This window comes from Bactrocera dorsalis, chromosome 4, assembly GCF_023373825.1.
Source record: "Bactrocera dorsalis isolate Fly_Bdor chromosome 4, ASM2337382v1, whole genome shotgun sequence".
In the NCBI taxonomy this organism is placed as follows: Eukaryota; Metazoa; Arthropoda; class Insecta; order Diptera; family Tephritidae; genus Bactrocera; species Bactrocera dorsalis.
In genome coordinates, this window is record NC_064306.1 from 19232785 (window position 1) to 19249288 (window position 16504).

Below are 16504 nucleotides of genomic sequence, written 5' to 3' on the forward strand. Positions count from 1 at the left end.
CGTAGACCCCACTGTCGTAGAAACGTTTCTAAAGGTTGCATACAGTGGTCACAAATAAAATTAATATCGAGAATAGTTCCGGGTTGTTTGAACAATTTAATACCCGTGACAGACATGTGGTAACAATACCATATATGGTACAAATACCATATGTGTGTCATTAGTCATAGTATTTTGCTGGTAAAGCTTAGTACGCAGCTCTCAAGAAACGTAAAAACTTCATATAAAAAACGCTTAAAAAACGGTCCAGAAACGTTCCCGCGATAAAGTTACTTGTGCTAGTACGCAGCTCTCAAGAAATCTAGTACTAATTTTTAATACTTTTTTTCAATAAAATGCGAATATGGCAAACCTGGTTTTGCGAAGAAACATCAAATCAACAATTGTTTCTTCGAAGTAATCATCAAATTCATCCTAAATTAGTTGAAATCATTATTATAAAGTATATTCCATTTTGAAATGTTGTATAAAACCAACCAATCATCAACAAAATTCCTTAAATCTCAATGAAAATATTTGTGTTACCATACACATACATACGTACATACATACGCACAAAGTTTGTTTACTTTGTTTATTCTCTCTTGCTCTTCTAATGTGGATCATTCACAATGCGTAACCAGCTGTCAAAATTACTTGAGAAATAATGTATTTTTTTTCTTGAGCAATTACTTGAGAGCTGCGTGCCAACCTTAACAATACAATGATGTTTCATTGTGGTATTTCAATAAACACAGTGAAAAAAATATAACAAACTTGTTACTACATGTCTGTCACGGGTATAAGAAAGTGTACTTGTAAAATAAAGCACATCAGAATTTTTATCTGCAATTAGAAGCATATCAATACATTCTTTATGAGGAAATTTTCACTCAGCTAGTGAAACGAACGAAAATCGAAGAATTTAAAAGCTTACGCGATTATAGCCGAGTCAACAACAGCGCGCCAGTCGTTTCTTCCCTTCGCTACGTGGCGCCAATTGGATATTCCAAGCGAAGCCAGGTCCTCCTCCACTTGGTTCTTCCAACGGAGTGGAGGTCTTCCTCTTCCTCTGCTTCACGCGACGGGTACTGCGTCGAATACTTTCAGAGCTGGAGTGTTTCCATCCATCCGTACAACATGACCTAGCCAGCGTAGCCGCTGTCTTTTAATTCGCTGAACTATGTCAATTTCGTCGTATATCTCGTACAGTTCATCGTTCCATCGAATGGGATATTCGCCGTGACCAACGCGCAAAGGACCATACATTTTTCGCAGAACCTTTCTCTCGAAAACTCGTAACGTCGACCCATCGGTTGTTGTCATCGTCCAAGCCTCTGCACCATATAGCAGGACGGGAATTATGAGCGACTTATAGAGTTTGGCTTTTGTTCGTCGAGAGAGGACTTTACTTTTCAATTGCCTACTCTGTCCGAAGTAGCACTTGTTGGCAAGAGTAATCCTGCGTTCGATTTCCAGGCTGACATTGTTGGTGGTGTTAATGCTGGTTCCTAAATAGACGAAATTATCTACAACTTCAAAGTTATGACTGTCAACAGTGACGTGAAAGCCAAGTCGCGAGTGCGACGACTGTTTGTTTGATAAAAGGAGATATTTCGTCTTGCCCTCGTTCACTGCCAGACCCATTTGCGTTGCTTCCTTGTTCAGTCTGGAGAAAGCAGAGCTAACGGCGCAGGTGTTGAGGCCGATGATATCAATATCATCGGCATACGCCAGCAGCTGTACACTTTTATAAAAGATTGTATCTGCTCGATTAAGTTCTGCAGCTCGAATAATTTTCTCCAGCAGCAGATTGAAGAAGTCGCACGATAGGGAGTCGCCTTGTCTGAAACTTCGTTTGGTATCGAACGGCTCGGAGAGGTCCTTCCCGATCCTGACGGAGCTTTTGGTCCCGCTTAACGTCAGTTTACACAGCCGTATTAGTTCTGCGGGGATACCAAATTCAGATATCGCGGCATAGAGGCAGCTCCTTTTCGTGCTGTCGAAAGCAGCTTTGAAATCGACGAAGAGGTGGTGTGTGTCGATTCTCCTTTCACGCTACACTGATAAGGTCCAATCAGTTTGTTGACGGTGGGCCTTAATCTTTCAGACAATACGGTCGATAGAACCTTGTACGCGACGTTGAGGAGGCTTATCCCACGGTAGTTGGCGCAGATTGTGGGGTCTCCTTTTTTATGGATTGGGCATTGCGCACTTAAATTCCAATCTTTGGGCATACTTTCGTCCGACCAAAGAAGCTGATGCATGCCCCTTATCAGTTCTTCGCCGCCGTGTTTGAATAGCTCGGCCGGCAATCCGTCGGCCCCTGCCGCTTTGTTGTGCGTTCACTGCCATTCAGCAGGCTGGAGAAGTGTTCCCTCCATAATTTAAGTATGCTCTGGGCATCGGTGGCTAAATCACCTTGGGGGGTTCTACAAGAGTATGCTCTGGTCTTGAAACCTTCTGTAAGCCGCCGCATCTTTTCGTAGAATTTTCGAGCATTACCCATGTCGGCCAGCTTATCAAGCTCTTCGTACTCACGCATTTCGGCCTCTTTCTTTTTCTGTCTACAAATGCGTCTCGCTTCCCTCTTCAACTCTCGGTATCTATCACATCCCGCACGTGTTGTGGTCGATCGTAACGTTGCGAGGTAGGCAGCCTGTTTTCTCTCCGCTGCAACACGGCAATCTTCGTCATACCAACTGTTCTTTTGCACTTTCCGAAAACCAATGATTTCGGTTGCAGCTGTACGTAAGGAGTTTGAAATGCCGTCCCACAGTTCACTTATACCGAATTGTTGACGAGTGCTCTCAGAGAGCAGGAGTGCAAGCCGAGTAGAAAATCGTTCGGCTGTCTGTTGTGATTGCAGCTTCTCGACGTCGAACCTTCCATGTGTTTGTTGGCGTGCGTTTTTTGCTCCGCAGAGGCGGGTGCGAATCTTAGCTGCAGCAATATAGTGGTCCGAGTCGATGTTAGGACCTCGGAGCGCACGCACATCTAAAACACTGGAGACGTGTCTTCCGTCTATCACAACATGATCGATCTGGTTGGTGGTTTTTCGATCCGGAGACTGCCAGGTAGCTTGATGAATCTTCTTATGCTGGAATCTAGTACTACAGATAACCATATTTCGGGCCCCGGTGAAGTCGATCAGCCTCAACCCATTTGGGGATGTTTCCTCGTGGAGGCTGAATTTACCGACCGTAGTGCCAAAGATACTTTCTTTGCTCACCCTGGCGTTGAAGTCGCCAAGCACGATTTTGACATCGTGGCGGGGGCATCTCTCATAAGTGCGCTCCAAGCACTCATAAAAGGCATCTTTGGTCACATCGTTCTTCTCTTCCGTCGGGGCGTGGGTGCAAATCAGCGATATGTTGAAGAACCTCGCTTTGATGCGGATTGTGGCTAGACGTTCATTCACCGGAGTGAATGATAGTACTCGGCGACGGAGTCTCTCTCCCACCACGGATCCCACACCAAACTTGCGCTCCTTTATATGGCCACTGCAGTAAATGCTACAAGGACCTACTCGTAACTGTCCTTGTCCCGTCCATCGCATTTCTTGGACGTCGGTGATGTCAGCCTTTATTTTCACGAGGACATCAACCAGCTGGGCAGCGCCACCTTCCCAATTAAGGGACCGGACATTCCAGGTGCATGCCCTCAAATCATAGTCCTTAATTCGTTTGCCATGGTCGTCATCAAAAGGGGGGTCTCTCATCCCTATTCCCTATTCTCATGCCTTCACAAAAACCACCACCATCACTATTGTGTGGTTTTTATTATTTGTGAGGTTTCCGTATGCTGGCTAACCTCACAATGCAAAATCGGTTGTGCTCGTTTTGTTAACTTCAATATTTGTAAATAAATTTGGGACACAAGTCATAAATTTACGAATGAGATAACATTAAACACACACTTGTTTTTAATTCGCACATCTCCTTGAAACTTAAAGCTGTTAGTGATCTCGCCCCACAGACTGGACTTAAAATTATTATAGCGAAAACAAAACTCATGTGAATTAACACAACCGAAATGCCAAACCTACAGATCGCTGGAACATATGTTGGATAAAGTCTGGAGATCAACACATATATCTATACGTACGAAGCTAAAAATATTCGATTCAAGCGTGAAATTCGTTGTATTATATGGCTGCGAGACTTGGAATATTACAGCAAATGTTTTACAATTGCTGCAATCCTTTCTTAATAGATGTCTTCGAAAAATTATGAGGATATTCTGGCCAAACGTTATTAGCAATGCTAACTTCGGATCGTAACCAAACAGCTATCGATCCATATCGAAATTCGACGTCGTAAATGGAAATGGATCGACCACACTCTACCAAAGCCTCACGATGACATTAGCAGAACAGAGCTAGATTGGAATCCGCAAGGAAGCCGAAGACTCGATGGGAGCAGCCAACACCTGAAGACGGGAAGTCGAAGCAGAAGCACAGAAAAGTAGTTATTCTTGGACAGAAATTAAATTCATAGCTTTAAATAAAACGATTTGTTTATTGAGGCCCTATGTTCCACCTAGGAACTACGGGAATTATACTGCAATACATACCATCAAAACGCATACACATATATTTAGTTACTAGCAAACCCGGCGAACTCCGTTTCGGCACCAGAAAGCTTCGTTTTATATAACATTTCGTTTGGTGATTAAAAGATGAAGAAATTTTGTTTTTGTTTTATATTTGAAAAGGAAATATTATATGTTATATGTGTCCGCAATTTATCCATTTCATTGAAGTGCTTTTTGGTAAAGCACATTTTTTGTTTTTTGATCTGACGTTAACACAAACAAAGCGGATGGTTTCCCAACTCGTGAACACGCAACGTATAACTGCCCATGTGAAAAACAATAAGGGTATTCGCTTACTTTTGCAAAACCCTTGCACGGTGCAAGAATTGCATATATTTCCTCTTGGTGCACCGGCACAACAACAAACACACGCAGAAAATTATTTGCAATGGCTGTAAAATATGTCAGACCAAAATCCATGTATATTTGCGTGCAATGTCACGCAAAAATATTATTGCAACCCTGTTTTATCCGCCATTTTACAAAAAGACATATTACGTTGTTAAATTGTTGAGGAAGGTAATTTTAAAATAGATTTTATAATTTCTATTTAAATTATAAAAATTTGTTACAGGTTTTTTGTTAAAAATGTATGCAGAAGGTGCGCCAATTCACAATAGCCATGTATAATAGTCATTCACAATAAATTGACCGAATCAGCCGTTCATACATCACTAGATTCTGCAATGGGTGCTCTCGTGCCTTTGTATATTTCGGTATAGTATTTTTGCAATCTGCAATCTTGGAAGAGCAAGCGAATACCCCTAATGATTTTCTAAATTTATCCCGCAAACACTAAGCGATTGGCCTTGCGTCTTGTTAATTGTCATCGCGATCGCAAGGCGAACTGGAAATTGCAATCGTTTGAAGTCAAACGGAAGATCAGTCGGAATCATTGGTATTCGAGGAATACATACATTTTCACCAGCTTACTTTCCGTTAGTAATAAGTCTTTTCACCGAAAATCGAGTACCGCTGCAAAGTCGGGATGGATTTAAATTACGCAATCTCATAATAACTGTACCAACTTTGAGTTGCAAGTTATGTGGTTAAAATCCTGGTAACTCCAGAGAGTTCAAAAACTCCATTGTATATTTTACTACATCATCGGGATTTGCTATGGAATCAACGGATTTGTATGTCACCAAATCGCCAGCAATTTTTAATTGAATGGTGAAATTCAGTGCGTGTACATCATTATTTTTTGCGGTAAGAATTGCTCGTTGACTTAACCAAGCACAATTCTGATAATTCTCACTAATGTTTGGGAAAATATTTTCAATAAGAGCTGATTGAGAGTCTACAAATCGGCAAAAGTCGTTGGTAAGAGTAATTAATCCAGATGTCGCATCAACTGGGACTTTTCCATTTCCAACAGCTAACAATTGTTTGGAAAATTGTGCAGCACTTTGATCATTTTGAAGTTGAACTCTCATATTAGTGGTTAGCGATAATGTTTTTACCTTATATCGTAAAGATGATGCCTTCAGGCAAGCATTCAATTCATCTGCAGGCATTCCACGGGTAATTAGTGGCAACGTCTGCCTGAAATCGCCTGCCAACAAAATCAACGAGACGTCAAAGATGTTGTTATTTCGCCGAAGGTCCTTCAGTGTGAAGATAAGTGCTTCAAGTGATTCCTTATGTGCCATTGTGAAGTCATTCCACACAATGAGCTTGCATTGCATCACAATTTTCCCATTGCACTGGATCAGGAAATATTGCATGTTGGAGTATCAATTGTGTTTAAATTGAGTGGCAACTTAAGCGCAGAATGTGCAGTACGACCTCCATCTAGAAGAGTCGGCGCAATTCCAGATGATGCTAACGCCAAAGCTATGTCACATCTTGATCGAATAGTGGCCAAAATCAATGAAATGACAAATGCTTTCCCTGTTCCTCCAGGTGCGTCCAGGAAGAATAGCCCACCGTTATTATTATATGTCCACCGCTTGCATTAATGTCTCGTATAATTGTTTTTGCTGTTCATTCAGCAACGGCACATTATTTCGAACGAATACTTCAATGTATCAACATTGTATTGCAGCTGTCAATTTAATTGAATCGATTGAATTGTTAATGGAAACCAATAATAGCAATAATTAGTGTATGAATATTGTAACGGGTGGGCCATCTAACGTTTTAAATTTGAATTATCTATATTACGACATTTGAAACGTCAAATACCATTCGGAAAGTGACAGATATTCAGGAAAAAGTCCAAAATTTATGAAATGGGTCGCTATTCACTATTCTACAGTTCGCATATTGGGCAGAAGATCGTTTGACCGAGGATGGTCAATTTTGCCGAAAAATCATCTTTTCGGACGAGGCTCATTTCCATCTTAGTGGTTACGTTAACAAGCAGAATTGTCGCGTTTGAGACACAGAAAATCCGCACGTAATCGTCGAGAAGCCAATGCACCCAGCACGAATCACTGTATGGTGCGGATTTTGGTCTGGTGGAATTATCGGCCAATTTTTCTTCGAAAATGAAGAAGGAACCGTAACCATCAATGGTGAGCGATATCGCGCAATGTTAACCGAATTTTTCTTCAAGCAAATTGAAGAGGAAGACTTGGATAACATTTGGTTCCAGCAGGACGGCGCTACGTGCCATACAGCAAACGCTACACTCAATCTTTTACGCCCTATCTTCGAAATTTAAACTTTTATATGGCCCCAATGTAATTGGATCGACTAACTTCAACGTGATGTCGTATCCGTCTTGCCCTTACCAATAAATGATTGGATATTGCAGGGATGGGCATATTAGCCCTCAGTGGCATTTTGCCCGTGCGGGCACGAGTGCACATTTTGAAGGCTAGGTGAGGGGATCATCGCGGGCAAACATGAAGAGGGAAGTGAGAGCAACGTATTTTACCACTCCATATTTAAAAATGAGAGCGCACGCATATATGGGAAGTTGCACTGTGGGTAATAACTGTAAAATTGCCTAACAATTTTAAGTTTCTTTGTAACTACTATAAATTTATAAAATGTAAGACAAATAACAAAAAGTATAATAAATATTTGATTTTAGTAATAATTTTTTTAATATGTCTTTATATCAGCATTTAAAATATATAAATTTGGTTTAAACTTATTTGCTATAGCTCCACGCATTATTGTACCAAGTACCAAAATTTAAATCAGATAACCTACTTCTTATTTTATATATAATTTTCGAAGCAAAAAGTTTCAAACGAGGTTATTTCTTTAAACTTCCTTATAAAAAGTAATTTCAATAATAACTTCAGTTTATGAACCACTGTTTCTTCAAACACATATGACCAAATGAATCTTATGAGAGCGCAATGTAAATAATTACCCAACAACCCTTCTACCACCCGCCAATCTTAGAATTTCCAACGACTCAGCTGATTGCTCTCTCACACCGCAGGTTTGCTAGGCTCGATATACTGTAGTAATTATAAAAATTGTCTTCAATATATTTGAAATTTTCTTAAAACAACTCAAATTCAAAATCGAATGCTATTATTTACAAATATATAAACTAGTTTTAATAGTTTGATTTCAGTTTTGGTACTTTTTATTATGAAAAATTATAATTCAAAACTTAGATGTGTACAAAACTGCTTACGCGTATTGAGTAATGGCAACATTGTTCGAATGAAAACGAGAACAAAACGCTTGCCGCTCGTGGTGAAGTGAGAAGATGTTTCTGCCATTAGCGTTTGTATTCTATTTGTGTGCTTAGCCACTCTCAATCAATAATGCCATACCGCGCAAATACATTTTTATTTGATGATTTCTTATATTTTTGAAAATATGTGCTCCCTTTCTATAGCGCATATTATTATTTTAATACATTTCCAGAGGCAACTTAGATTTTTAAAATTTAACAAAACAATTGTAGAAAACACCTCAATTCTTTGAATATTTTGATAAAACAACTAAACTGAAAATATCACAAATCATATATTTATATAAGCATTTTCATTAAATGGAACTGCAATATGTTTAAACACAATATATAAATATAATGGCCACAAGTATCTTTTCTTTTTTATATATGCAGATATGCATATGTACGTATAAAAGCCTACAACTTGAGAAAAGTTTGCCCAATTGTAACTAAAATGAATTTTTACAACTGGCATCACCACCATTAACTGATCTATCACATGTACAGTGGTGTGAACAAAATAGGAACAACTATAGGTGTTGTGAAGTTTTAAAATGTGCTGTTTTCTTATTAAATAAAATTGTTTTTACATACAAGTATAACTTATATATTTTTTCCTAACAGTGATTAGAATTTCCCACCATGCAAAGGTAACTAAAAACAAATTTTAATGCGAAACTCTAAACCCTGCAAATTATGTTTACCTCTTTTTGTTCACACAACTGTAGAATTCCGATATGAAGTAAACTTCCGCTCTTTAATTTGTGTAAAATGTCAGTATTGCCGCAACCACTCTGCCATAGATAAATTGATACGAGACTCTTTGGTTCGAGAGAGAGCTGTCAAAACTCGCATTTTTTATAACATTTGCCAATGATGCCACTGCTGAAAAATATTAGATTGGGTATATAATAAATTATAGAAAACACTAAATTAAACACTTTGAAAATGCATAAATATATAAATGCTAAAATGCAAAATCATTAATTAATTTACATTAATATTTATTTTGCCAAAATATGTTCGCACAGTTTCATTTCACATCAATTTCGTCAAGTAATTATAGCGCTGCTCTTCTGGCAACCCGCCTTTTTGACTAACTGCTGATTGGCGTTACCCTGATTGTGTTTTGTTGCCAGCTCAAAAAACAGATCAGGGTGCAATGCGAGCTGACAAGCGAGAAAGCAAGAAAAGAGATTCTGATCAAGTTATCTATGACTCTGCGATGAACATTAAGTTACGGAGGAATGTAATTGTTTTTTTTTCGCAACTTTTCGCAACTTGTTATGCCCTTCTCTCCGTAAACTGATATTCCCCTCATCAAGCCCCCGTGCGCACTTTGCTAACTTTGCGGGCTAAAAATGTGCCCATCCCTGTGTAGAGAAACACCGTACTCGTGTGCACAGTCAAACACTTATATATAATAATACAAAACTTTATTGTGAATATAAGAAAAATGTTACACTTATTCAACTTTACTGGATGTTCTCAAATATTTCGTTTATGTTGCTCACTCGCTGACGGTTGCTCGTTGACTGTGTCTTTGGTTGCTGCCACTTGCTTTATTTTATTTGACACTTGATGGGCAACAGAGTTGCCATCGCTTACAGTCGGCTTTCCTGACCCAATGTGGCGCCCTCGCCCATGGTGCTCTCATCTTCGTTGTCTATGTCGTCTGGATCATCTGGTGGTAACATGCACCAAGTTTTAAGTTGATCTGATGCAAATACGGCTTTGTAGTGACGTTGCGTTCGCTCGGCATGAGGTAAGTCTTCAATTACATAACGGTCATTTGGCAGGACTTTGGTGATGATGAATGGTCCTCTGAATCGTGGTTCTAGTTTACGTGATGTACCGGAGCTTATTGGTTCGTTTGTAGTCAATACGAGATCACCTTCGTTGTACGTCTTCGGTTGATTATGCTTTGCGTCATATAGCTTCTTGGCTTGTGCTCTTACGTCGTTTATTCGTTGAGCTGTGTCGACTCGTAGTTGCTGTAGGTCGGTGTCGTTTATCAGGTCAACATCATCGTCTTGAAGTGCCTGGATAAGTTGATTCTGCAGGATGTCTCGAGGCACGTACCCATAAAGTAGTCGGAATGGTGTACAACCTGTGGTTTTATTCGGGATGGTATTAATGCTCCATTGTATTTGACGTAATTTGTCGTCCCATCGCCTTTCGTTATCAGTAGAAGGTAGTAGCATGGAGAGGATGACGCGGTTTGCTCGTTCAGCGTGTCCGTTAGCGCGTGGCGTCCGCACTGCGTTGAGAATATGTTTGACGTTGTTTTCATCGCAAAACTTTTGGAACGCTTTTGAAGTGAAGGCCGTTCCTCGGTCGGATATGATACGTTCAGGCATTCCTAGATAGCTCGTGATCTCAAGCAATACCGGAATTACATGGCTTGTTGCGGTACTCTTGACTGCTCGTAGGATTGTGAATTTGGTAAATGAATCTACAATTACCAACACATGCTCGTTGCGTTTTGAACTTTTTGGGAACGGACCCAAATGATCAATGTGTATTGTCGTGAACGGTATTGGCTTAACGTTGTCGTAGTGATATTATTAGTTTTATTTAAAGCACAACCCACACATGAGTTGATGTAGCTCTTTACGTAATTGCGCATTCGAGGAAACCAGAAGAGATTGAGAATTCGTTTCATTGTTTTGTCAACGCTCATATGACCTGCCTTATCGTGGCATTCGTGCAGTATTTGGAACCTTAATTGCTTTGGAACAACCCATAGTAGTTTGTTGTCGTGTTTTCGATATAGGCGTCCCAGTTCAACAACGTAGTCGGGATATTCTGGCTTCACCTCATTCTGTATTTCGTTAACAATGTTTCTTATTTTCTCGTCTTGTAGCTGAACACTGAACAACCAATCTGCCTGGTCGATAATCATCTTGGAAATTTTGAGATCAGCGGCATCTATTTCGTGTGCATCTTCATAAGGTGCACGGCTCAAGCTCCTGGTCGATGTTGTATTTCAATGTCGAATTCTTGGATTCTCAACCACCATCGGGCAATGCGTGGTATAAGCTCTCGCTTCTCCATCGTTGTTCGTAAAGCGTTGCAATCGGTAATAACTTTGATCTTCTTTCCGTATACGTAGTATTTGAATCTTTCCAATGATTCCACAATCGCTAATGCTTCGAGTTCATAGCTATGGAAACGTTTTTCGTTGTCTGTAGTAGAGCGACTAAAATATGAGATCGGGTGCAGTTGTCCATTCTCGACTTGCAACAAAACGCTTGCAAGGCCGATAGAGCTTGCGTCTGTATGTAGTTCGTGTTCGGCTTCGATGCGGTAGTTGACCATGGTTGGTTTCGATGATAATGCGGTTTTGAGTTCGTTGAATGCTGACTCTTGCTGTAGTCCCCATGCGAATGCGGTGTTGTTGCGTAGCAATTTGCGTAATGGTTCAGAAATAATGGAATAACCAGCGACGAATTTTCGGAAGTAGCCACTGAGACCTAAGAATTTTCGTACTTCAGTGACATTTCTCGGCTGTGGAAAATTTACGATAGCGTTGGTTTTGACGTTGCCCGGACTGATGCCTTCAGGAGTTAGCTGATGTCCCAAAAACGTTATTGTTTGCGTGAACAACTCACATTTGTTAACGTTCAATGTGAGTCCACAGGTACGTAGTACTTGGAGTATACGAGAAAGCTTTGTATACATTTCGTCGAAAGAATTGCTGCCGATTAGGATGTCATCCATATAATGCAGCATGTCGCCCGTCTCCACCCGTCTTTGGATTTCTGCCATGAGTCTATTAAACACAGCTGGTGCATTCTTTAAACCAAACGGCATGCGTTTGAACTCATATAGACCGTCCGTCGTGATAAAAGCGGTGTATTTCCTACTATCGGGTGCCATTTTGATCTGATAGTACCCACTATTTAAATCGAGTGACGAAAAGTATCGGAAACGTTTCGCTTCGTGTAGCCGTTCTTCAATATTCGGGACTGGAAAATTCTCTTTCTTTGTTACCTTATTAATTCGTCGATAATCGATACATAACCGATCACTTCCATTCTGCTTTTTGACTAAGACCACGGGACTTGCGTATTCGGATGTCGATTTCATGATAATATCACGCTCAAGCAACTCCTCAACCATCCTGTTGACAATATCACGCTTCGGTTCTGGGATACGATAAGGCGCTGAAATATGGTGCGATTGCTCTCAAGTTCGATGCTAGCTTGAACTACGTCAGTTTTGCCAATATCTTTCAGCCCACTGGAGAAAACATCGGCATAGCTTGCCAGAAGACTTTGTATCTTATTTCGTTCTTCTTCATTGCTGAAATTGGACATTAATTTGGAAAAATTGCTCTCAGTTATTACCGTTGTCTGTACTGCTCGTCTGCTTCCGAATATTGTGTGACCATTTTCAATTTTCAGCGTAGTGTTTGCATTGATGATAACATCTTGACCTATTAAAACGTCTTGTTCTAGTAACTCGTCATCAGCGATGTAGGCTTGCGTCTCGATGTTGATTCCGTCGATGGTGATGTCTATGGTAATAGCCTCCGTGAACGTACGCACCCCTCCGCAAATGCCTTTTACTTGTAAGCAGCATTTTACGGCTTTATCGTCGATGCGCTTGGCTACTGACCTACGAATGATGCTGCATTGGCTGCCCGTGTCGATGAATGCGATATACGGTTGCGCTTTTATGTAAACTAACTTCTTGAAACATTCGTCAAGGTTGATTGCACCAAGTCGTCGTAACGTTACTGTCGTCTTCTCACAATTTCCTCCGTTTGGATGAACTTTGTTACACGTTGTACAGCGATGTCGTTTCTGCGGCAATGGACATTTGTTGGCGAAATGTCCAGGTACGTTGCAATTGTAGCATTTCAATTGTGCTTTAAATTCACCATTTTGTTTCGTTGACTCAGCATATTTTTCGTTATTGTTGTCTCGCTTACTTGGTTGATGTACTTGTGGCTCACTTAGCCCTCCGCGATTAATGAAATAGTCCTCGATGGCGTCTCTCATCTGCTTCATTGTTGTAAACTTCATTGCTGCAATGCTTTGTTGGAGTTCTCTATGTTTTAACCCAGCTCTTGCATAACGTATAATGGCTGCCTCACTCAGTTTGTAACGTATACCTAGTGCCGCCACTCGAAAACAATATTCTTTTACGATTTCTTTTGGCTTCCTCGTTGCATTGGCCATCACGAAATGAATTTCTGCCTCGTCTCGATCTGAACCAAATTCGTGTCGTAACGCATCAGCAAAATTTTCCCAAGTTGTGTGTAATGTGGGTGATGCATCCAACCACATACGTGCAACTCCTTTTAAACGTGTGTAAATAGCTAACAATAAAAATTTCTCGTCCCATCTATATGCTTCCACTACTCGATCGACTCTATCAATAAATTGCTCTACCGTAATGCTTGCGTTATTCGTTGGATCAAATTCCGGCAGGGTATTTGCAATTTCTTTAACTGACGCGTGTCGCATATTCCCATTCGTTGAAATATTCCCGTTCGCAGAAATATCACTTGATTGACTGCGACTGCGTTTTGTACCGTTTGTACCTCTTTCATGCTAACTGTACCAGTCCCGTTGTTTAGCGCTTATAGCAGCTGCGCCATCATCTCGCGTAACTGCTTCATCTCCTGCTGCAGTTGTGCCACCGTTGACATCTCGGATGACTCCTCCGTAACGTTGATCTCTTGGATGTCCACCTCGTCGGACTCCTCATATGCGCTAAGGCGTTGCAACAACTGGTCTCGCGTGCCAGTCGTCGCTAATTGCCTTTCCCGTAGCAACCTCTTCAGTTGTTCCACCTTCAGATCACTGATCTTCACCATCGTATCGTTTTTACGTATCGTGTATATATATCTGCCGGTGCCTATAGCCCTTCACCAACGCACATACATATACTTACTATGTTTGTAGACGTGTATGGGTTTATCATCCCACTTCTGAACTGTAGAGAAACACCGTACTCGTGTGCACAGTCAAACACTTATATATAATAATACAAAACTTTATTGTGAATATAAGAAAAATGTTACACTTATTCAACTTTACTGGATGTTCTCAAATATTTCGTTTATGTTGCTCACTCGCTGACGGTTGCTCGTTGACTGTGTCTTTGGTTGCTGCCACTTGCTTTATTTTATTTGACACTTGATGGGCAACAGAGTTGCCATCGCTTACACCTGGGATATTGTAACACATCGTACAAACGATGTGTCTCGTTTACACGATGCATGATATTGCTTCTTCGACAATGTCTCGCGATTTAGTTGGATCGCCACTTTTCCACTTGCGCAGCACAATCCAGCCGTTTCTCTTTTGAACTTTAACGCATTGCAATATCGGCATATAGTCGTCATTGGTCCAATATCTAAACTTTCATCATCACTGTAGTTCGCAGTGGGATCATATTGGAATGCCAAGCGATTGTATGATGGCAATGATCTTCGTGTCCTCACGCGTTGTCACAATCGGGCATTTCCTCTTATTTTTTTCTTTCTTCGCTTAAGTTCGGTGAATACACTTGTTGCTGGCTTGCATGTCTTGTGCGGCGGCCGATGTTCGCACGTCGTCCTCTAGGCATTTTGGATTATGGACAAAGTGGTGAATTTAACCTCAAATGCACGATCCACATAATTTACACAGTTCAACTTACCATCTTAAAGACAAATGCCTGCTGTTGAAATTGAATGAAAATTTGCACAATACACGTGATTGATTTGATGGTTTCCATTTGAAATGTTATGAAACGAATAACTTATTTTTTTAAATTTTTTTCACAATTTCACAGTGAACATAATACCGGTTTGTCACATGAAGTTACCCTGCAAGACGGGTAGCTGTTAGCAAACGTGTAAGCGACTTGTGGTTGTTCACTTTTGCGTTCGTTAAAATATTTGTTACTTTTGCTTAGAGAGTGAGACTAAAGTAACACATAGCTATTTGATGTTCAATGGTTATATCGCTCTAACCAATGGCAAATATCGCATGCTGCCTTGTTCTACAGTATGTTACGGATAACAAATTCTTTTGTTAGCGCATAGCCTACCTATGTATTATGGATAACAAAAAGTATTTGTTACCCGAATATCTGTTAGTGTCATTATTTTGGTTATCAGTTTGTTATCTATAACATATAAACATGTTAGCAGGAACAAGCAGTAACAAGATTATCTGTTACCCATTTGTTACTTCTAGCAAATTCAATTATTTTAAATAAAATTCAGTTTTTTTTATTATTTCGCTTTATTTAATAATAAAATCAAAATAATCAAATATTTTTTTAAACTAATAATTTGTCTATTAATATTACATTCGGCAGAAAAATAATACAAATTAAGTTTATTTCAGTATAGAAATTATAATTCTAAAAATTCATATTTGTAAAAGTAAAATTAGAAGCTTCAAATTAAAACTAATATGTACAACTTAGGACTAATATATACAACTTAAAACTAACATGTACAACTTAAAACTAATATTTACATCTTAAAAGTAATATATATAAGTAATAATAAGAAAACTTATATTAATTTTGCCTTAAGTTTATGCTTTTTTTGCTTAAAACGATTTTGGCTTAAGGCCACAAATCTCCGGAGCTCTCCACAGATTGTGTTTTTATCCTTGTCAGAAAATATATCTAAAATGAAACGTTATAAGTTAAGGCATTCAAATATATATCAGTAAAAAAACCTACCAAAAACTAACCCTACGGACTTCAGCTTTAGTAGGGATTCCTTCGTCAGAAAACATACCACGCAGTATGCCGTCCACATTGCCTTTTGCGCCCATGACTACAATATTAGCCACATCTGTAAAAAAAATTACTGTAAATTATATTACAATCGCATAATATTTCAAAACGAAATATTTACCATAGCAGACGTGTTTTCCTTTTGTGAAAGTTTGTCTTCCACGAAGCGCACGTGCTCTTCCGTTGACATTGGCAATTTCGAAGCAAGCTCCACGTAATGCTCGTTCTCCAAGTCACCGGTAATGCGGTAGTGCGTCTTTATCGCTATGACGCGGCATTCGCGCAATAATTTACTTTATGCCTGCACCTCGGCCTTTTCTGGAATCTAGAAAATTAAAATATAAAAATTAGCTTCTGTTTTAATTTGGTAATGTAATACTGCGTTACTTACTTTGTCTGTTAGGGACTTTGCAATGGTAGTGAGACGGGTCTCAATGCATCCACCTTCTGGATTATATCTGAAAAACATAAATGTTTTTATAAAGCAAATACTAATATATGTATTTATATATTAATCCATTATAC

General features: G+C 39.7%; 2 protein-coding genes and 1 pseudogene across 3 annotated transcripts in view; all 3 read right to left on the reverse strand.

Annotated features, from left to right (window-relative positions):
• Window positions 1-16504, reverse strand: part of LOC125778133 (uncharacterized) — a 107265-nt gene that overhangs the window by 85051 nt on the left and 5710 nt on the right. The window lies entirely within an intron of this gene.
• Window positions 1-16504, reverse strand: part of LOC125778238 (uncharacterized) — a 78315-nt gene that overhangs the window by 58050 nt on the left and 3761 nt on the right. The gene's annotated exons all lie outside the window — the stretch shown is intronic.
• LOC105233541 (NADH dehydrogenase [ubiquinone] 1 alpha subcomplex subunit 9, mitochondrial-like) overlaps window positions 15567-16504 on the reverse strand; it is a 28854-nt pseudogene continuing 27916 nt past the window's right edge.